This window comes from Mus caroli, chromosome 10 (genome assembly GCF_900094665.2).
Source record: "Mus caroli chromosome 10, CAROLI_EIJ_v1.1, whole genome shotgun sequence".
NCBI lineage: Eukaryota > Metazoa > Chordata > Mammalia > Rodentia > Muridae > Mus > Mus caroli.
In genome coordinates, this window is record NC_034579.1 from 101,821,140 (window position 1) to 101,848,858 (window position 27,719).

Below are 27,719 nucleotides of genomic sequence, written 5' to 3' on the forward strand. Positions count from 1 at the left end.
ACCCTCCCCTCCCCTCCTCTCCCCTCCTATCCCCTCCCCTTTATATTTCATCTATCCATCCATTCATCCACCGTCACTCTCCAAATAAGTACTTTTAGTCAATTCTACACATAGAAAAGAATGTTAGTTGGCTAATTAGACCAGAAGCCTCAGTTCTGTTGCTAGATATGAGTGTTCAGGTAAAGCCTACCTCACTGATTGCCTCAGAGGAGGCAATCAGTAAAATGGGGATATTAGACCTGAGCTCTTGTAGGTTTCTCCTAGCTCTGTGGGACTATCACACCACCCCCCAGCTGCCACATTACAACCCTCAAGCCCCACCAAGGCTTATAGTTTTGGTAACAGTGACTTAATACTTCTAATAATGAGAGATTGGACTCAATGTAACTTACGAGTATCATTTTCAAATAATATTTATTCGCAGAGCAATTCACAGAAAAACATTTTGGTTAACATCTTCTTTCTAGGAGAGTCTTAGTAAAATGGAAGCTTCACACTCCATTTACCATCCCAGGAAAGTGAAGCCTTTAATAAGAGTTATGCTTTGAGAGAGAACATCAACTCCCACAAGTATTTAGTGAGATTTAGCAAATCTAGAATGATATGAATAGTTCCCAAGGAGTATGCCTGAGTGTCTGGATGATTTTTTGATGTTTCTTCTCTGTTATTATCATTATCTAGTGTAATCAACGAGTGTGGGCTATAATATTCTTCAGAGTGTTACCGAGCACTCAGAGATAAGAGAGAGAAATTATTATTTAAAAACTATTTCAACAGCCCTTTATCTCCGAGTCCTCTTTTAATCACAAAACTTTTGTGAAATATAAATGCCATGCACTCCAAACTTTTTTCTAGCAATATTTTAATTATCAGATTTTTCTTCCCCTTAAGCTATGAACTCTAAGACAGTATTATAGGGGTTTGTATGACTCTCCTATGCCAAAACTTTTACATTTGTCTTTTAAATTTAATGTACCTAATAAGAGCTTTCTTCTCTCTGATAGGATTATTTTAGTATGTATCAGGAACTGGCCAGTGCCTTTTGTTTTTGCTGCCCTTGCTTTAGTGTGTCCACTGATGACGCTGACATAGCAAACCTGTTAGAGACTAAAGTATACATGAAAGACACCCATCTTCTAACATTTTAAATCAGAGTATTTTTGTCCAGAAATATATTAATGTAAATTAATGGAATAAATTCCAAATACAAAACCATACAAGTTTATATTAGATTCAGGGTCTTTTTTTATTGTTTAGTGGTCATCTCTGAGTAACTTAGTGAACACTTGCTAAATAGAAGACACTCAAAAGCTGAGATGTCTCGGTGCCCTAAGTCACAAGTAATGTACAAAGAAGAGGAACAGGCTATTTCTTGAAAACAAACTACTTTTCTTCAGGATTACTCAAAATAAAGAAATAGGTCGGGCTGGAGAGATGGCTCAGTGGGTAAGAGCACCCGACTGTTCTTCCGAAGGTCCAGAGTTCAAATCCCAGCAACCACATGGTGGCTCACAACCATCCGTAACGAGATCTGACTCCCTCTTCTGGAGTGTCTGAAGACAGCTACAGTGTACTTACATACATATAAATAAATAAATAAATCTAAAAAAAAAAAAAAAAGAAATAGGTCTCACCATAAGATTGGGAACCTTCCAAATTGTCCCTAATTAAATCCTACTGCAAATCACAAATGAAAACACAGAGAAGGCTATCAATGAACTCAAGCAGTAGATTAAGTAATGGGATATAAGTAGCTTAAGTAAAACTGGTCATTGATAAATTTCACAGTAAGGTGACAGCAAGGGATCTGAAAAATTATGGCATTCCCGTTTGGATCTTTGGAGAACTACAATTTCCAATTCTTTTCAAATAAACCATACTATTAAAGTCATATGACATAGATCATTAGTGTGGATTGTGACATTATATCTCTAGTTACTGATTTCTATATTCACACATTCAAACTTTATAGTTGTTTGCATCTCAGTATGTTTTATGATGTCACCAGTCTACCGCAATATGATGACATCAAGATATCTATATCTATACCTATATATCTATATATGTATATATAGATATATATAATTCTGGTTAATAAAATATATTTAGAAAATATTACTGGTAGAAAGTTATAGCTAAAGAAGAAAATACATTTCATAGTTAAGTCTTGAGAAAACTGGGAAGAAATTGAATGAGAGTAAACTAAAAATTTTGAAGCTTTTTATTTTATCTTTTTACGTAATTCTGTTTAATGACAGTAAATAAGCCAACCATATTAGCCTTTTACATTTTTCTAAAATGAATACATTTGTACCACATAAAAGTAAACTAATCACTTCTGCTTATTACAGTTTCCCAGTTCCTCCCCTTTGGAATGATTCAATGTTACTCAAAATATATTGAGTCAACCTAAATATTTCAGCACCAGAGATGTATCACACAGATTACCTGCCCATTTATCTAAGAGGATTATAGGTTAAACGGCTCCAGTGGACTCCAGTGAATCGAAATTGAGTTTCAGAAGGCACTGCTTACTTGCTACTCTGTTTTCTAATCCTAAAAATTAGGAAGGTAAATATTTGTGCAAAAGATGATCTAATTGTGCAGAAGGTCTCATGTAATTATTTTGACATTCCAGCACTTACTGTTCTGCTGGGGTAGTCTGGAGGATTTGGGGTTTTTTGGTGCCTTTTGGAATCTCCTCTCTTCAATCTAAAAGAAAAAGAGTACATAAAATTACTTGAGACCATCTTAAGTAGGACTTTAGCTTTATTAATATTTCTAATTTAGATTCCTGCAATATGTCCATCTAAGTATAAAACATGGCATCATCATGGATATTTTGTATGTGCAATGTAGTGCAGGAGAAAATAGAACTTTAAACAATTTGAGAGTTTGACCAGTATGATGTGGATAATTTACACAGTCATTCTGTAAAACATAAGTTAGAACATTATGCTCCTTATAGTGTGTTTTAAAAATGAAAGTAAGAAAGTTTGACCTGAAATCTTACATATTTCCCTGGAGTTAGAAATTCTACTATCTATTATGACTGTTTTTCTATTTTTCAGACCTTAATAGTGGATTTAGAAATCACCTAATCCTATTACAGCACATTGGCTATATCTATAAATGCACATATAGGCAGATATATAAACCCGTAAAATATTAGAATAAAAGGAAGTACACATTAGTGTATTAAATATACTACACTCAATTTAATCTCAGAGAATGAGAATTTAAAGTCCTTTTCAAGTGTCAGTATCAGGACTGCCTTCATGCAGTAAATAATTTAATCAAGATTTCTGACTTGGTTTGACACACGAGGAGCCCATAACTGAAACGTGAATGGTACAAGGCATAAGTACATTCCACTCCAAGTTCTCATCTGTTTTAGTTCTCAGAATGTGGATGTTCAAAACCAAGAAACAACAAAACATTTAAAAATAGGTTCCCCATAAGCATCCTGGTCTGCTCAACGGAACGATGCAAATATCATGGTGACAGCCTCTCCTGCTCCTGGCTCATGGAGGTGCTGAGTGGAACAGATCTGAAGTGACAGCTGTACCTTCCGATCCACACTCCCTGCATCTGTTTAGTCTCCGAGGGCTGCTTTCATTTCATCTCTGCTTGAAACACAACTGTTTTCTAGTAAAATTTATGAGCTACGTTGATGTTAAAAATCACTTAGATTTACCTGGCCACCTCTTAACATACGATTTCAAGCCACAGTCCACTTTATGTAAAATCTCAGTAGACTGTCCTAATACCCTGCCGTATTTTATTGATGTGAAACCTAAAACAAGATTCTATGTGTATGCACGTTAAAATTGCAGAGACACGCAGCACTTTATAAGGGACTGGAAAGTGTGATAGGAAAAAACGCACTCTGTTAAAATACAAGAGAAGATTTGACGTTATATGTACTTAACAGTATTACTCACAGAGGGTCATGCTTCTCTAAGGTACAGTGTGAAAGGATTAAGCAGCTTTGGTGACTTATGCTCTCTACAGGGCTTTGGTTTCATATGCATATCTGTCACAAGGACAAATAGGCAAGCTTGCTCCACTCTAGGGAACAAAAGACTGCTTTATACATAACCCATGCTCTGAATGTGGGTGTGTACAGTATTTTTATGGTAGGCAATTACAGTCTCTTTCCACAGAGAAAATAAAACAAAAACAGGCTGCATTATTACTGTGGACTGTTCACCATTTATCTGCATGTTGGTAGAAGTAAGGCAGAACAGACTACTAAATCCACTCAGCTAATTTCTTGTATTCAGGTTTGCTTGTTATATGACTTGGCTTGGAACTCAAAAAATAATGTCTGTTTTGGTATATTTATATATTTTTATAAAATATTAGTTACACTCAAAGCCAATAAAACTGAGGAGGCTTTATGGCTGTTTTCATCTATGTAGGCTTGACAAAGAGGAAAGGATTCTTCCCGATTGCTGTTCGTAGATGTAGACAGAAAGCAAGCTATCCATAACTTATAGATCTTATGAATACGTACAAAATAAGCCAAACCATCAATGCTTTAGACACCAGGAACACTTGTTTGCCTTTTATTTAAGCAGGCAGAGAACCATCCATATTATATTGGGAATTTAAAAGCAGCAGCTCTAAAGCTTTTTAAAATATACTTATTTTCAATAATGACAATAATTAACATTTAAGTGCAAACTTTATTTTTTACATATGTCAAGTCTTTGTTCTTATGTAGATACTTACCTAAGCATTCACTACTATAGCATCCTGTTAGATAGTCATGTAGGGTCAGAGTTAGAGCACAATATACAATCTCGCATGGAGGTTATATGCAAATGCCATCCCTTTAGATCTAAGTCAAGGAACTCATAACAGAAGCCCCAGCCCAAAGCTTTACATGTCAAAACTGTAAAATTCTGATACACTCCCAGCCTTCTCTCTTGTACCACATCTGACAGAAATGCTAAAACTCATGGGTAGGACATAGTTGTAAGGCTGAATAGTAATGCTCTTAGCACAGATTTTTTTTTTCTAATCCTAAGGGATTTGGTTAGAAATCTTCTGGTTCATGTTTGTATTCTTGAAGCAACAAGCCAATATTGCTAGAAAACAGGACATTATCCAGGTCATTAGTGACTATGTGTGTGGAAGCTTTTAGATACATAAACAAACAAACAAACAAACAACACACTGCATGACCAGATTAGGTACAAGACCAAAGGCAGGGCTGTGAGGGACAACTAGCTGCCAAGGACATCATTGCTACTGCCAAAGAAGTTAAATCATGGACTGTCAATTAGGCAATGGTTGTGTGTCAGTCAGATAATACCCATCTTTGATTATTATTCTCTGCAATGTAAGAATATACCCAGATCCCAGAAAATACACAGAAATATACAATAAACTAAGATGTTATGAAATTTTGAGTTCTCAATGCAAATTCAAGTGGTTGAAAATATAGTAAGCAAATATATGTAATAGATAATAGATGTAGACATTAAATATTGTGTGCATATCTTTCAAAAACAAAACTTAACTCTTTGTAGAATTGTTAATACCTAAAACATATTATATATTGTTTAATTTTGTAAATAGAATTTTGATTATAATTACATATTATAAACAATTTATAGCTACTATAAAATAGACTATGTCTATGCATATTTACTTATAGGAACAGATATACATACACACATGTACAGAAAAAGAAAGCAAGAAAACAATAGTGTAAGAGAGTAATGCAAGCATTTGGTGAGTCCAAACAAGGGCACATGTGGACTTGAATTGTTCTTGTTTTTGTTGAGTCTAGAATTATAGAGAACCAAATATGATCAATAATAGAATATAAAACTAACTTCAAAATATATTAACTAAGACAGAATGCCCATTTTCACCACTTTTATGTTATTAAAATGAACTGTGGCTATGTTTAGTTTGTTTACTAAGTATGATTTTTGTTTTATATATAATTATAGATGATAGATTTGATTTTTATATAGTAATAGAAAGTATTGGAGAATGTAAATTAAATAATGTGTCAAGTGAAGCAGTGGACTAAGAAATGCTTTCTAAGCTGGGTAGTGCTGATGCATACCTTTAATCCCAGTGCTTCAGAGGCAGAGGCAGGCAGCTCTCTAAGTTTGATGTCAGCCTGGTATACAGAACAAGTTCCAGGACAGGCAGGGCTACACAGAAAACCTTGTCATGAAAAACAAAGCAAAACAAAACAAGAAATGCTTTCTAGATGGTGGGTATTTATGGTACTTCTCATAGGTCCATATAAAAGGCATAAATGCTCCAATATTGATTTTATTTGAAAAAGAAGATTTTCTAGAATAATAAAACTTTTCTATTTTTCACCTCCTCCTCTTTATTTGATCATTTTTGTAGCTGTTTATGATGCTTATGTCTATCAACCTGTCCTAGTTATGTCCTAGGGTTTTTTTTTTGTTTTTTGTTTTTGTTTTTTTGGTTTTTTTTTGTAGCAAGAAGGAAAAAGGAGGGAGCATTAATGAAGGAGCCACTTGTTTAGTTGTTATGACACTTTATTTTACAAGTCAATAAATACTAAAGCATTTGCTGCCTTTTGGAGTTACAATAATCACACACTGGGCTCAACCATGTTTAACATTTTCATTATAGTCAAAATAATTATTTTAGAATGGGTGGGGTGATAATGAGGAAGAATGGAAGAGCCACTCTGTACCTTGGGAAGGAGGATAGGAATTAATTAAATGGGAAACTTGGGAGAAGTTAATTGGGGCTGAGTAAAGATAAGGGCACTATCAAAGCACAAAGAAATGAAACTCTAACAAAAGGCATAGCAGGACATCCGACTGCACACACCTGGGAGAGAAATCTTTGCAGAATCATAAACAGCGGGTGCCGTAGAGTGCCTAAGGCTGCCTCGCTTGGCTTCACAACTCCTCGAACAGTTCCTGTCACATAAATAAGTGTTTGTTGAACGAACAATATTGTATATAGACAAAAGGGAAATTCCGTTTCATCTTATGTATTTTTGATTCTTCTTCTATCCAGTGTCTGACCCTAGGCAAGCAAATCAGTTCATCTAGCCTGACCCCAATCTCATCATCTGTGAAATGAAAGTGAAGAAAGGTCATTCTCCAAGGTGCCTTCCAGCTCGAAACACTTCTGTGTATGGTTCTGTTTATTAAAACAGTCAACGGGGAACAGTTCTGTAGGAGATAATATTCTGAGGTGAGTTCTACATGAGGCGAAATGGAGAAAACAGAAACGATGAATAACGGAGTAATCCATTCAGTCAAGTAATGAAAAATAAATCCCACGGAATGAGAGGCTTTTATGTAGGGGAGGCTTATGGGTTTTGGACGCATGAAGTGACATTTACATGGATAACTGACAAAAATATGTAGATGAACTCTTCGTCTGCTGTTTTGTGTTTTTTTTTTTTTTAATTACAACTAGGATGACATCATTCCTTGCTTGCATCTTCATCTACAGTATTGAAGAAGAGAAATAGTGTTCAAAAGAAGGTATCAAGTTCTTGGAGCTTATCCAAATATTTTGTACTCTGTAGAACTTGGAACACCCATCTTGGAGAAGAGAAAGTTGGAGAAACTTGGGGGTCTATTAAAGTTCCATGGAAAGATCTCAAGCTCAGGTCTTGTCAGACAGAACTTCTGACATACTCATGAAGCCTTTCTTCCTGACAGAGGCTTCCTTGTATCTCTTTGTTCTTATGATTCATCTGGCCCTCCATTCTGTAGCACCATGCAGCAGTGCTCACGTGTAATTGCTCTATGTCCTTGTTTCGGCTGTGATGTGTTTATCTTTCCTACTAGAGTCGGCTCCTTTAAATGCGGTGTTAAAATGGGTTGACGTCCAGTCAATATTCCATATGGGTGGAGAAAAAAATAAAAAGGATGGACTCTGAGCTCCAACATGATCAGGAATGGTACCTGGTTGTGACCCAAAATGTCTTCCCATCATCAAATCTAATTGGTGATTTTAAGAATCTCTATCTTGACTTGCTAATCACTGTCCAATTCTCATACACATTTTTTAGTAGAGATGGGCCATGGTACTTATGATTTGACGGTGAATGGTACACAGATATTTGATGAGAAAAGTCTAATTTTTACAAGCATACAAAGCTAAGGCAGAATATTTGGACCCTGAAGTCTGCTCTACTGCTGAGAGGAGGAGGAGAAGCAATCTCCTCAGCTTTGTTAGAGAAGGGGATGTCTTATGAGTTATGCTCAAGCTAAGACCACATCAGCAAACATACATATGGACTTGGCACTTGTTCCTCTGGGTTAAGGGAGCAATGGGTTAATAGATGCGGTACAAAAGAAAAAGAAGGTATAGGGAAGGACTGGAAAGAACAGGGCTGAGCTCAGAGCTTTGTCTCTGGCTTAGTAGTTTTTGTGGCTAGAGATAAAACCCAAGAGCCTCCTGTAAGCCAGACAAACATTTTGCCACAAAACACCAGATATACTCTTATGAATAATTTTATAAACAGGGATAAAAGTCCCTATATATCTTTTCATACAGTTTCAATTTTAACATATATATATATATATATATATATATATATATATATATATATGGACAGGATGCAGAAACCAATATATGCATTCTACTTTCTTGAGTTTCTGGTTGTTTGAGAAGAATGGGTGGGATAGCAATTATCTAGAAAAATATAGGCTAACAGAGAGGAAAATGATTCATGTAGACCTTGGTTTGATATAATTTCAAACCCATACTGTTGGGGAACATCCATAAATGTGATGTTAGAGGCTGCTCTTGTTCTATGCGCCATCATTTGTGCTATGAGAACATTTCAGCACCATCCTCCATGGTTGCCATGGTAGCAAGGTTCTAGGTCGACCAAGACAATCCCATAGCCATAGAGGAAGACTTTCTCTCTGCTGTACATCATAGAAACTATATGATAGAAACTATCCTCTTCAGGATATATTGTAAGAGATGGCACGTTTAGTTTGAAAAAAAAAAAGCAACAGAGCTGGAAAATTATAACTGCTACTTAAGTAAGCACACACAGTAGACTGCATCTGTTTATAACACCCAGCATCCCAGAGATGAGGTGATGTAGGTGTTAAATATCTTGATTTACATCTGAGCAAGTGAAATTCACAACTTCCTTGTACAAAGTGTTAGAGCCAGGATCTAAATTCAGTTCTGTCAGCATCTAAATCCAGTTGTTACCTAGCAGCAGAGTTGCTGCACTTCTGATGATGGACTTCAAGAAGGAAGAAAACCCCTTTCCTTGGTCTTTGTATATCATGTATCAGGTACACCATTAGTGATTCATGTAGAAAATGTAGTCAATTAAACTATATCTATGGATTTATTGTGATATTCTTTATAAAAGTAGTTGAATATGTCTAACATTTAAACAGTTAAAGCGTGAAAAATTAAAGTTTTCCAATCAACGTGTAATATAGACACTTTTTATTTTTGAAATTATATCACTTCATTCTTCAAGCTCTCCAATATCATACTTCTACCTCAATTCCTTTCAAATTTATAGCCGCTTTTTAAATTATTGTTACATACTGTTACTTTATGAAACTAGCATAAACCCTAACTACAGGCTAAATATCTGTACTTATACCTACATACAAGTGCCGTCTTCAGCTCTCATCATGGAAAGGTCTTTAAAGTGACTAGCTTTGTGATTCATGCCTGAATATCACAATTTCTAAATTAGACAGTGCTAGGATTTACAAGGCATATTCTTCTCTACAGGATGATCCCATAGGCAGACAGCAACCCAGGATGCATTTACAGTAAGATTTTGAAGACATTTTTTTTTTCATGTAATGTTTTAACAACAGGATATCTATTTCCATGTAGCTCCCAAAGAATCATAATAGGTAGTAAACAAAACTACATGGTCACTAAGCCCACATTTTCTCCAAATTAAGAGTCAACAGGTCATGAAGAAAAAAGTTGAAATAACCAGCCAAGGATCAGTGGGTGACAGCTTTGTGGGATGAGTGGGAAACAAAGTCCATACTCAGCAACAGTTACACTGGGCAGTTGTAGGCTGCTGGATGCCAGGAAAGGATGCATCTGGTTAAGGTCCAGAACCTAAGTTTTCCTCTGATCTTTTCATCCCTTATTTTCTCCAATGGCAAGCTAGGGAAATTCCAATTTCTCTTCTCCAACGCAGGTCACAGAAAGCAGGTAACCCCTTTCCTAAAGCCAGAATACTTCAAAGCTTAGGTATAAAACTGCCCTCATGGTTTCATACCAGCCGCAAAAGAGTACTCTGAGGTGTTTGGTTATATTTTAGGCCATAAAACTCACATCCTAAAGGGCCCAACTGTGTGGGTGGATGAGAGCTACAGGGAGGTCTTGCTTGTCTAGCACCACTGCCCCTGGGTGTGATCACTATTAGACCATTCTCTCTTCGTCTAACCACGTTCCAAATAGCTACCCATGCTTTACCAGTCGTAAGTATAAAAACAAATCTTTCATTCAGTGTCCTTGGGTCTTCCAATAACTCCACTGTAAAGCTGTAAAAGGATGATCAATTAAATATGTATGTTTTTTTGTTCTGTTAATCTGTCTATTGCCAGTTTATTCAACAGATTCAAATAATGAAATGTGTAGAGGAATGTTTACATTTCCCATCAAATAGATAGCAGTTCAATACCAAAATCTCTAGAAGTAAAACATTTTAAATATTCTTTCAATCAGTCATGTTTGGCACGGCGGTGCACACCTTGAGTCCTAGCTCTTGGGAAGCAGAGGCAGGCTGATTTCTATGAGTTCAAGAACAGTCTGGTCTACATAGTGAATACTAGAAAGCCAAGCATATATAGTGATAGCCTGTCTCAAACAACCTCTCAAAATCAAAACAACATGAACACTCCCAGGATGGAAAAAATGTTCTACCTCATATTTAGAAAGGAAGGCTGTCAAAGAACACAATGGGATTTACATTCTGAAACTGGATGTGCTTTAAGTCCTGGTTTGAACATGATGGACTTAAGATTATCCCTCAAAAAAGAAAGCACATGATGTGTGACAACAAAAAGCTGGGAGGGCAGGCTCATAAAGATGCTTGCCATGTGTAAGACCAATATGAATTAATTTTCTTCCTTGAATGAGACATAAATGCCTTTCAAAAGTCACTATATCAGTAGAATTTAGACAGGAATTTTGGGAAACAACTATGGTTTGGGAAAAAAATGAAGACTATCGAATTAGGGAAGGGGAATACAGTTTGGTCACACTAAATGTTTCTCTAGAATTAGCAGTTAGGTACACTACCATTTGAAAATTGAGGCAGAGTTCAATAGAATTTCACATTAAAAGCTGACACTATTTTGCCTACTATAAAAGACAGGCTCAGACTCCTCTCACCCATGAAATGAAATAATGGCGAGAATAACAACAGATCAAGTATGGCAATCACCTGGGTGAGGTGTTTTCAAAGCCTCCCACTGTCTGATCCTTCACATGTCTAATGTGAATGGCAACTCATTTTCACTGACAAAAGAATATGTTCAAGAATATCAGAGTAATTCCTACAAAGCACACAAATTTTCTTGGAGATAGGACTCTATGCGGGGATTACCATGGTCTGTGTTTTGGCTTTCTGATATAAAACTCAATGAGAAACCAACTTTCAATTTGGAGTTATAATTACTTTGGAATTATATACTTTATAGCAAGAGAATTTGCTCTGATTTATAGTGTTCAACTGATCTCATTGCAATTATATCCTTAATTCTTAAAAATAAAATTACTTTTAGCATAATTATTTATATACTTTTGGAGCAGAAGAAAACATCATCATCAACAACAAAACCTGGCCGCATAATAATTCACTTTAACAACTTTAATGAAGTCTACCACATGTGGTTTTCTAACATCACAAACAATAGCAATCCAAACTAAAACACCAATACAATTAAATAATTTAAATGATATCTACATTAAGAATTGCAAACTTGGTTGGCTGAGGTAGATCAGAAAATTCAGACCTTGTCTGAGATGAACACAAATCATAATCTTGGTAAAAATGGAGGTGGCCTCCAGTGAAGCCACGACTCCATGACTCTCACAGGCAAATTTTACAACTTTTCTAGGGTACCAATCCAGGAGCTCTGTGGTATACAGAAGAGCATCCTGAATCCATACAGTTAAAATCTCACCCATATCTTCCAACACTGATATTAATTGCTGTTGTAGGGGTTGTTTAATTCTTTAGCAATGGAAGCTTCTCAAGAGAACATAGTTAAGTACATTCAATTCACAGTCCACAACACACTCTCTGGCATGTTTGAAGTTCTAAGTTACTGCTTGTTGAACAGAAGGACTACTTGAAGCCCCCCAGGAGTTTCCTTTCTCTACATACTAACAACCTTGTATTACTAACAGGTTTCTTCACTCTCTTGGTGGCACAGCTGACTCACGTCTACAATTGCACTTGGACCTAAATTTAATCATCTGGATTATTTCTGTATACATAGATCCATGACATTTCTCTCATAGTTAAGCTATTTAGGATCTGGAGATACATTTTTCATGGTATGGAATTAGCAATTGGTCATTTCTATTCACTAGAGTTTCAGAACTATTACCGTCTTTACCTGATTCTTTTGAATTAGGAGTTTCATTTGGAAATTTACTGTCTTTCACTGCCCAGCTTCAAAATCAACTTCACTGGAGGTTTATTTTCTTAGTCAAACTGTCACTGTATGGATACGGAGATAATTTTAAAGTGTACTTTATGACATTATTTACATTTATATGTATAATCTTACATACAGATATATAAAGTCAATTCAATTTTCTTTGTGATGACTGATGATAAAAGTGTTACAGCCGATATTTTTCCCTATCAATATGCACTCCATATTGATTATGAGTAGGGACTCCAAAAGTAGACAAGCTTATCACATGACATACCATACTTTGTTCTATTTGTCTAGTACATGCCAACCCTCATACCTTATTTCTTGCTCATTGTCTATTAACCTGCCTGCTTTGATATTATTACAATTAAATAAGATAAAGAGGCAGGATTAAATCTGAGATGTGTGTACTATGAGAGCCATATAGTAGAATGAACAAGGAAAGTCACCTGAACAGGGAGTTGGGCTCAACAGATGGGTGAAGTAGAGATTTGTGCTATAAATAAACAATTCTCTTGCACTTTTAATAATCTTAAGTGATTGTTTCTGTGTTGTGTAGTGTTCATGTTAACCTTTTTTAAAAAAAGAAACAAAAGCCAATAAAGTACATTGATATGGGAAACCTGACCAACACATTAGGCACAATCTATTACAACTCAGAGATGAATATTTTTGGTAGTTTGAATAAGAATGGTCCCCAGAGACTCATATATTTGAATGCTTAATCACCAAAGAGTAGCAATCTTTGAAAGGTGTCTTAGGGTTTTATTGCTGTGAAGAGACAACATGACTAGGGCAACTCTTATAAAACAAAACAGTTGGGGCTGGCTTACAGTCCAGAGTTTCAGTCCATTATCATCATGGTAGGAAGCATAGCATGGCATGGCGCAGGCAGACTTGGTGCTGGAGGAGGAGCTGAGAGTTCTATATCTTGGTCTAAAAGCAGCCAAGAGGAGATTGTGTTTCACCCTAGGTGGAGCTTGAGACCTCAAAGCCCAGCCCCACAGTGACATACATCTTCCAACCAGGCCACACCTCCTAAAGTGCCATTTTGTATGGGTCAAGCATTAGACCTCCTGAGTCTATGGGGAACCATTCCTATTCAAACCACTACAATAGGATTAGAAGGATTAGATTTGGTCTTCTTAGAGTAAGTATGGCCTTGGTGGAAGAAGTCTGTGACTGAACATGGGCTTGGGGATTTTAGAAAGCTCACAGCAGGCCCAGTGTCTTTCTATCTCCTATGAATCAGGGTGTATCTCTCAGCAACTGCTCTAGCTCTTTATGAACCTCATGTTCCCCCATTCTTCCTGCCATGGTGATCATGAACTAACCCTCTGAAACTGTAAGCAAGCCCTGAATAAATGCTTTCTTTCACAAGAGTTGCTTTGGTCACGGTGTCTCCTTACAGCAATAGAACACTCACTAAGGCAATCCCTCTTTTTAAAACTGAAAGTTGGAGGCCAATTCAGGAGAAATAAATATTATATGCGGCTTTTATTCATTTAGTAATACGTTCTCATTGGATTCTTCTTTAGTTTTGAAATGCGTTTTTTTTTAATTGTAATATAATTAAAGGATTTTTCCCTTCCCTTTCTTCTATCCAAACCCTTCCATGTACCCCTTCCTATTCTTCAAACTCATGGCCTTAATTTCCACTAATTATCATTTCATAGGTATTGCTAAATATAATCTGTTTAAGTTCATACAATGTTACTTGTATGTTGGTTTTCAGGCCTGTTTCCACTGAGTAGCCAATTGGTGCGCTCTTCCATGGGGAAGAAAATCTCTCCTGTTCGCAGTTTTCTTTGTACAAGGTTGAGGTCAATGGGTTTTTCCCTGTCCAAATTTGCATGACCATTGGTTTTGTCTTTTTCAACTCACATTTGGGCAGTCGTTTTGGTGAGACTTTATGAGTGTAGCTTCCGATATTCTTAGAAGGCACATCTCATAGCAAGCCCTTGATTATTGGCATTGAAAACAGTTTTAATATAAGAGGAATCAATAATTGTGGCATTAAGTTGATATAAATAGAACTAATTCTATCTTGAGTTTTTTTCAGTCAAATAAATTTACATTGAGGGAGCGTGTATAAACTAGATTTTATGAGTCTATATCAATCCTTAGAAATTTCATTTTTGCTTATACCTATATATGCAGTGCTGAGGATTGAACCTGGCATCTTACACATGGTAAGTAAACATTCTACTACTGAGCTACATCTGCACCCATAGATGAGTATACTTTCCTGTTACATTGAAAAAACACTATGGCCAAGTCAACTTACTTTAGAATGAGGGGTTATTTGGGCTCATGGTGCTAGAGGAATGAGAGTCTGTCACCATTTTAGCAAGGAAGTCTTTAAGTGGCAGTCATGGTGGCTACGATGACAAGTTACAAACATATTTTGGTCTGTGAGCAGAAAGCAAAGAAAGCATTGTGGATGACATAATGGTCTTGCAACCTCAAAGTCCATCCACAGTAACATATTTTCTCCAGCTATTTCACTGCTCTTAAACCTACCCAAACCAACTGGAAACCAAATATTCACTACTCAAGACTATGGAGAATATTTCATGCAAACCACCCCAATGAATTTATATTCTTGACTTACACAGAGGTTATTTGCTCGTTTTGAACTATTCATAAATGAGAGCTCGACCCAAAGTTTAAATAGCAGTTGTTGGAGTGACTATAATTGAAACATATTACAATTCCAGTCACACCATATATAAATAAGGGATTCAGCCAATCTTACCTAAATCTAAGTTACTGGTTCTATCTAAATTGAATAGGGTTGGGTGCTGGACAATTTGCTTGTGTTTCAGGAGAATAAAATGGACAGAGAAATAAACTGAAAAAGTAGATATGGTAGGCAGGTTTAGACTCATGTCATAGGAACAAATATGGAACAAGTATGGACATCCTAAGAGAACACACAGAGAAGATCAGCAGAGCAAAGCAATCTGGTAGAATGCCTTTCATTCATTAGTTAATACATTTTTAAAACCTTGTGCTTTAACAGTATATAATAAATTAATTAGTAGGAAAGATATTTTAAGAAGTGATATAATAAGTATATACCATCGACAATCTGTATGCAGAGAATAACTAAAAATGTGGAAAGTAAGCCAGGGCTGACATGAAAAAAAAAGAAGTGGGCTTAAATGTAATAAAATGGATATTTAGTACTCACTAGTAACTCAGCATTTGGCTGACAACTTCTCCCACAACTGAATACCCAACCATTATCTTGATAGCACAGTTAGTTATAAAATTATTGTTGCCTGCAAAAAAGTATTAGTATAAAACTTCTTAGTGCTTTGGGCAAGATACTGTTTAAAATGACATTCTTAAATATTTATTGCAGCTGTAACTAATTAATTAACTTCTAATTACCTTGTAAACTTGTATGTTCATACATTGCACATCTATATAAATAAAACTTCATCCAGGGTTCATTAGCTAGAGAATAGCATTACACGCATGGAAAATATTTTAATTACTCTAATTTTACAAGTGAGTTTAAATTAGTCACCAAGTCACAAATGCAAACATTTCTGAATCTGTCTGGCTAGAAGAGGGCTAAGTGTGCATTTGGGTTTACCCTCTCTTTTCTTCACCATTTCTGCAGCTCAACTCTGAGAAGTTATCACCTGACATATCTCTCCCAGTCCTATCCCTTTCCAGGACAAATTTAATCATTAGAAAGAAACTTATTTGTGCAATGTATCATACTAGCATGGTGTTGAGATTAAAAGAGCAAAGGAAAGAAAACAATGTGCATTGCTGATGCTGATGTGTGGGAATTATTTTCTCAGACTCTTTCAGTGCTATCTGGAAATGCATTTAAAAAGGGCTGTGAGGCAGAAGCAATCTCCACTATGCATAACACACAAAGGCAAAACACTGAAAAGTTTAAAAGCATAATTGATATCTGCATTAGTAGACATTATCCAAGAAGAAGAATGAACGCTACAACCATGTAGGGCTTCAAAAGTCTTACACATCTTACACTGCTTCTTGCACAAAGGCATTGGGTTCATGTACTATCCATATGAAGAACTCTTTTAATATGATGCTCTCAGGAAATCTAATCCTTTTTGTTATATATAATGTAGAGCAGTATTATATATTATTATTAATACAGCACTCTCAAAAAATCTAGTGTTATTATTCCATTGTGAATGCCAGAATGTCCCTATATGCATTTTCTATTTCTTCCACCTGTTTCGACTACACTGTTGCTCTCCAGAGAAGAACAGTAACAAGTGTATTTTTTACTAAGAGAAATAATAGCCTCTTTTTTATTATGAAAATCATACTTATTTCCTTTATTGCTTACTGGATAAATTTTATTAGTTTCTAATACCACACTTAATAAATAGGTAAGTTTTAGAACAATTACAAAGTTATATTACTACTTACCGATTATAATAGAATACCTAATACTATTTAAAAATATTTTTTTGAGGGGAAGTGTTGATAAAGCCTTATATTTTATTTTGAGATCAGAGAGTTTTTCTATAGCCTAAGATGGCCTCAAACTGTCAACCCTTCTTCCTCAGGTTGCCCAGTGTTTGGGTTAAGGCTATGCAACATGATGCTTGTCTTACCTGCAAATATTTTTATTTTCTAAGAGGTAGTGAGCATCGGCTATGTAACAGATAGAGCTGTGATTGCCCAGGCACTAAGGCCTACATTACAAACATGGATGATAATTTTTTTGAAATGAATATTTGTGCTTTTCCTTTCAGTATGGAAGAAACATCGAAAACTAGCTGTTTTCCTATTTCCTCATTACTGTGTTTTGGGGGAGGGGTTGAACATCTATTGTATGAGGTTGGCTAGGAACTTGTACTATGCTCCATTATTTATAGTTATATTTTTCACAAGAAGGATCAAGTTACATTTAAAAGCATACTTTTACTATATATGTGTAGGGGGCCTGACCTTCATATGGGTTCCCTAATAGTTGGAAAGGGGTCTGTCTCTGAGTCTGATACCTGCCTTTGGATCTTGCTCCCCTAGCTGGGCTGCCTTGTCAAAACTCAGTGGGAGAGGATGCTCCTGGTGTGACAGGATGGGCTGGCCACCATCCCTTTAGAGATGGGGAGGGAGGGTGGGAGAAGCAGGGAGGCTAGGACTGGAAGGAAAACAGGGAAGGGGGGCTGCAATCAGGATGTAAAGTGAATAAATGAATAAATTAACTAATGAACAAGAAGTATACCTTTAGTAAATAAGTGACTGACAAGGTTAGTATAACATCCCCATTCCCTCTCCCCCCGACAAATACACACACACACACACACACACACACACACACAACCCAAAGGATAAAGTGACTTTTCTCAAACTACATTCACTGAAGTTTTGAGTGTATTCATCATGATGACATCTTTTAAATAATAAAACTGAACTAATATTTCTATAAAAATAAACAGAAAGAATGTCATTTAATAAACTTGGGGATATCCAATACACATTTTCTCTGGTTCTGGGATCAAATATGAAGATGATAACTTGTCCTCACTACCTGCAGACAAAGGAATTGATACTTTTAAATGCATCTGATCCTGGAGTGTATTCAGAGATACATACATCTATAGTCAAAGTAAGTGATCTCTAACATTGGCCAATGGCTGATGAGAACATCATGTTTATCTTGGTCTCTATCCGGTTAATCTCTAGGTGATGAACAAATGCAATATACATCTACAATGCTTAACAGGAAGCATTAATAAAATATGTACTTGAAAATTTATGGAACAGCCATAATTCCCTGTATCTGTAGGTAAATAATTTCCTTCTCTCTTGAAAATGTTCAAGCAGTAGCATAAACTTCTAGAGTCAGTTCACTAACTTAAAATTACAAAGGGAGTGATTATGAATGCTTGAATAATATTTCATTTCAAATAATGAGAAAGTAAAAGAAATAATGCATAAATTCAACAAATTAAGCCACAGACAATTATTCTTTATACACTATTATGCCAAAGGGTCTTTTTAATAGCTACTGCCAATATAGTATCTAACAGTGTGAAAGATTCATATTGAACTCGTTCACTCACATTGACATAGCAACTGAATTTCAGGGAAATGGAAATAAAGTACTTAGGAATATAAGTGTATGTTATTATTGCCAATCTTCTCAAAAGGTCACTTATGTTGCTACAGTATGATATTAGAAAAAATAGTTCTAGAATCAAACAACCTACATCACTTATCATCACTAGATAGTAGCACATATATATGCAAACATGCTTGCATTACATGGTAAAACCCATAATCTATAGGTACCTATATATAGTATAGTCATATATATGCATTTAGATGTGGGTTATATGTGTATGTAGTTCTAAGGAAATAATATTTATATTAAAATATTTAATAATCTGGGTCAGACACAAAATGTACTTGCCATTCTTTGCTTTAGATATGTTCATCTGGAGTCATATCCCCAGAGCCAGCCCTTAACATTCGTTACACTTGATCTGAGGAAAGGTCATTATAATATCAATACTCGGTATAATTTGAACATCATTTGCCAGATTGCCAACAATTCTATAAAGCAAATATCATTACACCGATGGCTTTAGTCAAGAATTGTTAGAAATCAACTAATAGGAAATAGAGTATTACTAATGAGACTCATTATCCCTCCTGAAGTGAGGATGGCTCGTATGTGTCTGGCTGTGTGCAACGTTCATTTGTGTAGCACTGCTTTCAAGGGGACATTACTCTGAATTCAGGTCGAAGTGTTTAAAAGGTTCACCATGTCAACACATTTCTAGATAAATCATAGTTGCCTCAATGTGATACCATGCATTGACCTTTGGAAAAAGATCAACATTCATACATCATACTCTGAATACACTCCTGTGAGCTTGACTTTCTGAATATACCCCAGTTACCTAAGGAGACATATTTAAGAATATTAATTAATCATATCACTAATTAATTGATACAGGAGATTGAACACGACCGAGCAGTACCCCAGCTTCAAAAGCATCCTTTAAATAAGGTGACTGCTGGATAATTAACTATCAGCCACAGTAAATGCAGGATAAAGTACATGTTATTTTACAGCAGTCAAGATGATAAAATGTCTAACATATAAACAGGATTTCAAGACAACAACAGAGCATACCAGGAAAAGAAATCTGGCTCTGTTTCCTGTGGCTTCATTTTAAAATATCCAACATAATTACATAATAAATGTATCAGTATCAATGATAAATGTGTAATAGATAAGAAGCCACCGAAGAGAAGTTCACACTGGTTCAGTCTCTGGCTCAGAGAAAATTTCCCATCCTTGGCTCTAGCATGAAAATGGTGCTCAAAGAAGTTTTCTGTTCGTGCTCTGGGGCATCAAGGCTGAGCCTGCTAGCATCCCACTCTCAGTCAGTGTTCCTGACTGGTCAGGTGTCACCACAGGGCGTAAAAGCTTCATGTGCTGCAGTGTAGGAGCTGCAGCTGGGTTCTCTAAAGCCTGATTCTCTGTATTCAAGGGAATGGGAGGCTGTCTTAGTCCGTCCTGCATAAAGACTTGGGGCACACTGAAGCCGTATTCAAAGAAATTGTTGAATTTCTTCTAAGATGGCTTCTTCGGCTTACAATCCATTTATATCATTCAGATAGGAGAAGTGTAATCAAATCAACAAAACCAAAAATTCCCTTTGAGAGCTCTTTGGTGGTTCTAGTCACTCCTGAATGTGTGAGGCTTATCACCTGTCCTTCCTATCAAAAACATTTGACTGAACTTGACTAAAGACCTGGGCTTTTTGGTCTTTAGTGAAGTTCAGTTAAATGTGTTTAATTTCAATATCTGATTGTGGTAATAATCCATAATCATGACCTCTAATAAAAGAGTAATAATTACCAATTGAATTATAGGATGAGGTAAGGAAACAATCAAAATCCAGTATGGCATCAAGATGCTTCTAAAGATTGTTTCTAGTACAAAAGCTCACAAGTGAGCTTTCACAAGATTCTTTTTTGCTAGGGAGCTAGATATCTGGCTGTTGTACTGTATGTGGCAGGCCCCCACTTTACTCAGTAAGGAAGCTTGATCTAGCCTAGAGATTCTCAGAACATACAACTAAGTAACATTGAAAATATTGGGAAGAGTGGTAGCGCTTCAGTTATTTCAAACTTTGCAATGTCTGATTTCATGGAAAGCTCCAGCGGGCTCAGATTCTTCAGTCAGCATGTTAATATAACCTCTGACAAACTACTGCCCAATGGGCCAGTGAAAATTTAAAATATAAACATAGTTATTTCCTTCTGGGGATGTTACTCATTGGTAAAGCATTTGTAAGGCTCCAAACAAGCAAAACAAGCACATGAACAACCCCCTCTAAAACACGCATACACACACACACACACACACACACACACATACACACACACACCCTAAAGCAAAACACCTACAGCCTTTTATCTCATAGGCATCAGAAAGGTTCTTAGGCCCTCAGGGGTTTCTAGATCACACTGGCAAAACTTTGATGTAGAAAACAAACCATGGCTTTTGAAGTGGCTTCTGTCTGTTTGAATATCAGTAATTTGAAGACCTCAAGTTGAATATAAGTATCCTGCACAACATATCCATCATTTGGGAAATGGTCATGATGCCTTCCACAGGGAACTCTATGAAACATTCTACATTTAACTTTTCTCACAGTTGAGTACAACTCTGAGAACTCCTGAAAATACATTTGCTTTCCTGTTCATATCCTGAAAGTTTATTAGTCCCACAATTATAGCTAACATCAACAGGGTCAACAGTGTTTAAACCACTTGACTTACTGATATTGGGGAGGTATAATAGATGATTTCTCTTTCCCCAGTGTTCAGTAAGAGACTAAAGACAGAGATTGAACAGCTAGCTTGATTCTGTATGTCACCTTTGATGGTAAAATGCAAGTCACTTTGCAATAGTAAAAGGGACATCAAGAGTAGGTACACTCAATTTCACAACATAATACACATGTAAGTGAATTAGTTGTTTGCCATTTGTAAAATAATTGGACCCTTTAGGAAATAAACTAAAAAATATAAATGGCTTTAAATTATTTCCTTTAAATGTATGAGGTCTGAGCTTGGCACGGTGGCTCATAGTTGTGATCCTAGCATTCAGTAGGCCGAGCAAAGAGAACTAAACACTATTGGTATGGACACTCTAAATGTCAAAAGCATCTGATTCTATTGTGCAGTTACATTCCACTCTGAAGGGTAGATTTTCTGAGGAGCAGGAGGTAGCACCCTGCAGCTTTTCTATCTTTGGCTAACTTCCTTATTTGGAATATAACATCTTTTTTGCTAGTGATATTCAACTTGAACCTGAGTTTTTAGTGGTTAGGCGCTCACCATTTTAGCTTCTTAATTGTATAATGTCATGATTATTTGTTTGTAAAACACTACTCAGATTTTTCAAAAAAGTTTGGTTTCCATAAATAAAACAAGGGTCAATTTATATGAGGAACATGATAGGATAATGTTCAAAATCACGATTCTAAACATAAAGAAAAATAAACCAGTAATAGAAAGGGGAATTTACCAGCAGAAGAAATACTTCCTATTTATGGTGTGCATGAGAGAATCTCTACTCTTTATTTAGCTCCACTTCTTTTCTCAATAGTCCAAAACCAATTTTATAACTCAGTTGTCTCCCAGTGAAATGTGCAGGCTGCTACGGGGATGAGCTCGGAGGCTTAACCATACAAAACGGTCTCTCAAGAGAGCACCTGCCCATGTTTGTGAGAATGTTTATAGAGTTGAAAGAAGTTTTGCTTCAGTTTTTCTCTTTCTTGTTCTTTTCTAATGTTGCCATTCACAAAGTATGAACAACATGTGTACGTATACATATGTATATTTGAACACATTCACATATATAAATATACATATATACACATGCACGCACATAATGAACATATGAAAAATAGGACTGAAGGAGGTAGGGTTTGACATATATCAAAAGCCTCTCATGAACCATGCAACAGATGAGGTAATGCTAAACTTCCTACCCTTCTCAAAGCATCACTGAAAAGCTGCTGTCTAACATCACCATGGCACTGTGCTTTGGCCTTATACCCTGTCCTTTAGTTGTCTTTAGGGTTGGGGTATGGAGTAAGCACAACAGATTTTCCTTTTCCGAAATGGCCGCAGGCTAAACATGACCGCAGCATTAGGACAAAGCAGCACAGAAGTCCAAGATCTGATGTGGCAATCACAGCAACCTAAATTCACAGATATGTGCATCTGTATTTATACCAATGTAAGAGAATTAGGAAAGTTCTGTCTGGTGCTCACACCCAATATGGGGAATGAAGGAACCAGACTTCTTGAAGTACTACATATGTATATATGATGTTCTACAATTCATATTTATCTCATACTAATGTGTGTCCTGAAGGAAAATAGAAACCTTCTCCCTAGTTACAGTACATGGTGCCTTCTCCTTTCTCATAGAGAAGGCAAATCACTGTACACTTTTATTATTTCCTGACAGGGAAATATCCTGGGTGTCCTGCTAATTGAAATGGACAATTTCCTATGCCTAGAAACCTGTCATGTGGCCTTGTTGCAGCAACATACTGCTAACCACAGGCACAGATGCGATGAGTCACAGTCACAACCTGCTGCTGGTTAAATTGATTTAGGGAGATAGAAATTACATGTTGAAAAATAAACCGATGATTAGAGGCATACATTAGAACTGCTAATTCACAGCAACGAAGGACAGCTTAAGCAATGTATTTCACTCATATTCAAGGTCACTAAAGCTATGCATTCAGAGGTCAGGGAAAGAGACAGCAGGTCTTCCAAATAATTTATTTTAGATTTAAAGTGCCAAGGTGTCAGATCCAATATCAACTTGGAATGTAGTATTTATCCTCTTGCTGTAGAAACTGAAGTTTTGTTTCTTAAAATGAGTTTTTGCATCAACTGTATGCCTAAGTGTCTTGTGGTGCAGTACAACACCCAGTAGCAATTTGTGGAGGTTCAGAAAGAAAAACAAATATTACTCTATTACAGGAAGCATTTACTTGTCAGATAGCTTCTGAAAATAATCACATTTTAATACATATAAGAATTGATTAACATTTTTCTTAATTCCACTTTTAAATTCTCCTTTAATTTCTAGTCAGCAATGTTCCCTTTGGCTGACAAAAAAGGAAATTTGGGAAATGGTATGAGCTGTTTTTACATTCCCAACTCCTTGTTTTTTTCCAATATTCCTTGGCTTAATGAGGTTAAATGAAACTAACATAGCATTATGGTGAGGAATTATTGGAAATTACATCTTCCTTGTTGAGTCCTATAGAGTAATGAACTTGTACAGACAGCTCCTATATAAGGAAGGCCTTTGAATTACGCTATTTGCAACAATTTTAAGCTTTTATCATAATTATATGTATAATTATTACACATATTAATTTATACACACAAACCCTAAATTGGGGTTTAGAATATAACTCAAGAACTTACAATGGTCATGGAAGAAGTTACTCATTTAGACTGTTCCCATAGCAAGAGTTCTGATGCTAGACTCTTCTTTACGCCCAGAGAGTAAATATTTTTCAGCAGGCTCACTTATGACTTAGCACTGGCCTACCCAATCACATTGTTGATTTCTAGTGGTTCTGCCTTCTCAAGGCACTTGTGACATGTCAGCCAAGGAAATCAACCAATCACCTTTCAAGTAGATTCCTATGGTATCATGCGCTCTACATGGACCCTTATGGTGGCTTCCTTACCTGGATCTCTGCCATTAGATCTGAAAACTTGTACTAGTTCTCCTGTCCATGCATAAAGCTGTTTGCAGAGATGTTTTCACAAAAGTTCATTCAAATTGTGCCAATGTTCTGCTAAAATGTCATTGACAGCAATTTCTTAAAAGTGCATGGGACACATGGGGTCTTTAGCAACCCCTTCTCGACACTTCTATCGGATTCTTTGAGCATTGCTCTTGACCCTTATATGCTCAGACTGCATTGAAACCACACCCATTTTTTCTAACTTTGAAAAACTATTATGTTTTATATAAAAAGATTATTTTCTTTCTTTCTCTCTCTTTGGGGGGGGTGGTGGGGGGACAGTAGCTGAGTCTGACCTCAGCTTGCTATGTAATTAAGGAGGACTTTGAACTGGTCATTCTCCTCCCTCCAGTTGCTGGATGTTAAGCTACTGTTACCCCATGCCTATGATACCATGCTTAGTGTTATCTGGTTGGGTTTCCTGCTTGGTAGTCAAGGTCTCTACCAATTAAGTCACATCACAACCTACGTATTTGTCAAACTATCCTGGTTAATGTTTTTTTCTTTATATGCCTCACTATTTTTATGTCTGATGACTTGCTAAGTTGCCTCATTGTTTAGATAGATTGTAGGCTCAGTGAAGACAAAGACCATGATTTTAAGATCTTTTTTTTTTTTTTTTTTTTTTTTTCGGTTTTTCGAGACAGGGTTTCTCTGTGTAGCCCTGGCTGTCCTGGCACTCACTTTGTAGACCAGGTTGGCCTCGAACTCAGAAATCCACCTGCCTCTGCCTCCCGAGTGCTGGGATTAAAGGTGTGTGCCACCACATCAGGCTTTTAGCATGAGGCCTTCTTTTAATTAAGGACCCAACATATGCCATCAAATACTTGAAATATGCTATCAAAATGTATTTAGTGTAATTTTTTAATATTCTTGCTTTGTCTCATGTATTCTAAACTGACTTGAACTTCTGATCCTACTGTTTCCCCCTTCTTATCTTTTGGGATTACACGATGCACCGTTATTCTCTGTGTATTTTTCTAATATTCTTGTCTTCTTATCTGAGGCATTGTTTTCCTTAAATGTGGCAATTCCCAACAGAGTAAAGCAGAGAAACTGCAGCTTTCTGCTAGTAATCTTCTGGGATTCTTGCGAGGGATTACAGCCACTAAACTTTTCCTCTCCTAATCAGGGATTCCAAATAAGTCGACAAAACTTCACAGCTGGTACCTTGAAAAGTATATGGTGGGAATTAAGGGAAATTATGTAAGTACATCAAGTCCCCTTTCCATACCTGAGAGCCACTAGATAAAAATGCTAAGGTACCTCGTTGCACGCTGAAAGCCATTGAAATTAGTATGATGACTAGCACTGAAATAGACGGATGGTGGCAGTCCTCCATCAGATAGCTGTCTCACTAATAGAAAGAGGCATTTTTTTTCTCAAATTCCTAGCTAGTTAGGAGTTAATTGTTAAGTGGATATATATGGAATAGGATCACTAACATAGCTATTTAATTTCTGAGCACATACAGAAATATCCCATAATCACTGTGCCTTCACCATGTCATCCTTAGAAGCAACTTTCCCTCCTTTAAGAATTCCATTTCAAACCAAACCACAGAGCACTGACTTCCAGTTGATACTCATAGAATGTACAAATTGATTTTTTTCCCATTAAATGTATACATCTATGAGGCGATAATTTTTTTTTTGACCCTGACACCCTGAGTAAATAATTTAATTGATTTCAGTTCTGGAAAGCTGACATCTTCAGAGTGTAAGGTATCCTTCCTTGTAAAGTTATAAATAGAAACACAACATTGGTTTTCCACTGAAATACAATTACAACTGAAATGACAGTGGTTTCTCTGAGGACAGCTATTTAAATAGGGCTAGTTGGACTTCAATGGAAAGTATTCTGTTGGGAGACAGAGTAGATGTGGTTTAATTCAACATTCATACAGTGGACAGGCTTAGTTCAGAAACTATATAGTGGACACGCCTTAATTCAGAGACCACACAGTGGATGTGGTTTACTTCTAGAAACAAGTATAATATCAGAGTCAGAAAACCTAAAGCCTCAGCCATCATTTTAGTCTTTTCTCTGGACAGATATGTGAGAAAATTCACTCCTTACACCCTACTTCACATGGAAGGTGTGAATGAAAGAGTATAAATATTTGATGTGTTCGAGAGGAAGGTGTCTTGAACTAGATGTCTCATTAGCACTGTATGGAAGATACACACATGCAAATAACAGCATCAGGCTGTATTAGTCCAATGTGTCTCAGTGAAGGGAGGGCTCTCTACTGACCCAATTAATCTTGATTTGAGAAAAGTGCCTGATAAATTATTTCCCAGGACAGGAGGCACCATGGATCATTGAACTTTGTTTTCATCTTACACAGACTGGGGATTTCTTATGTGACCTTGGCAAAGCCATTTTACTGCATCTTACCATAGATTTTATTTTATTTTATTTTATTTTGAATTTGGAAGTGTTGATTGATTCTGGCCTTTGGGACTTGGAATAATAAACATTGGCAGGATGAACTGATATGGGCATGAGTGTGCAAAGTATTGGTACACAGGATCAAAAATGGTGGCATATAAACTATTACAGTGTCATTCAGATAATCATCAGGACAAACTGCCTTCTTGTGGAATTGAGCATTTCTCCAGCCTGCTGCTTAGCATTCATTTACATAAGCAGGTGCCATAATGATTTTTCCCCTCTCTCTCTCTCTTTTTTTTTTTTTTGGTCCATTAGATGCAGATATTCTGGCTGCCTAAACTAGAATAGTAGAAATATTCTTTCATTTGAATAAATATATTTGATGTATAAACTTTTCTTTTTCTGATTATCTAGGCTCCAACTTTTCTGCTCAAACCATTTGTGAAATAATGAGAGGTAGAGGCAATAAAAATTAATCATATCAAATAAATTGCCAAAATATACAGTATTAATGTGCACAGTCTGGAAAGAGGAAAAGAAGTTCATTACTGCATGCTATTTAAGCTAAAGGGAATGATATTACAAACATATTTAAAATGCGGTTAGGACTGTGTAGCATCAGCCTCCAGCAAAATACATCTTTAGTCGTGAGTCTTTAATTTCATTTAATATGTGAGCTCTAAAATATGTTTCTGAATATGAAAAAAGTATATCAAATAAAGTTATAGCACACATTGTTAAAGGATGGATAATTCTGAGGAGCCTATTTTACAAGTTATAAACTATTCAAAGATCTAGAGACTGCCGTATCCAGGTATCCATCCCATAATCAGCTTCTAAACGCTGACACCAT

At 36.3% G+C, this 27,719-nt stretch overlaps 1 protein-coding gene across 6 annotated transcripts in view; it reads right to left on the reverse strand.

Moving 5' to 3' along the window:
- Positions 1-27,719, reverse strand: part of Syt1 (synaptotagmin 1) — a 507,387-nt gene that overhangs the window by 328,564 nt on the left and 151,104 nt on the right. For 4 of the 6 annotated variants that reach the window (XM_021173816.1, XM_021173812.1, XM_029482353.1 and 1 more), the window contains exon 3: positions 2,646-2,712. The gene's annotated coding sequence lies outside the window, so the exon portion shown is untranslated. Of the gene's footprint in view, positions 1-2,645; positions 2,713-6,840; positions 6,864-27,719 lie in introns of those variants that run through there. The other 2 variants (XM_029482351.1, XM_029482350.1) reach the window with 1 other exon arrangement.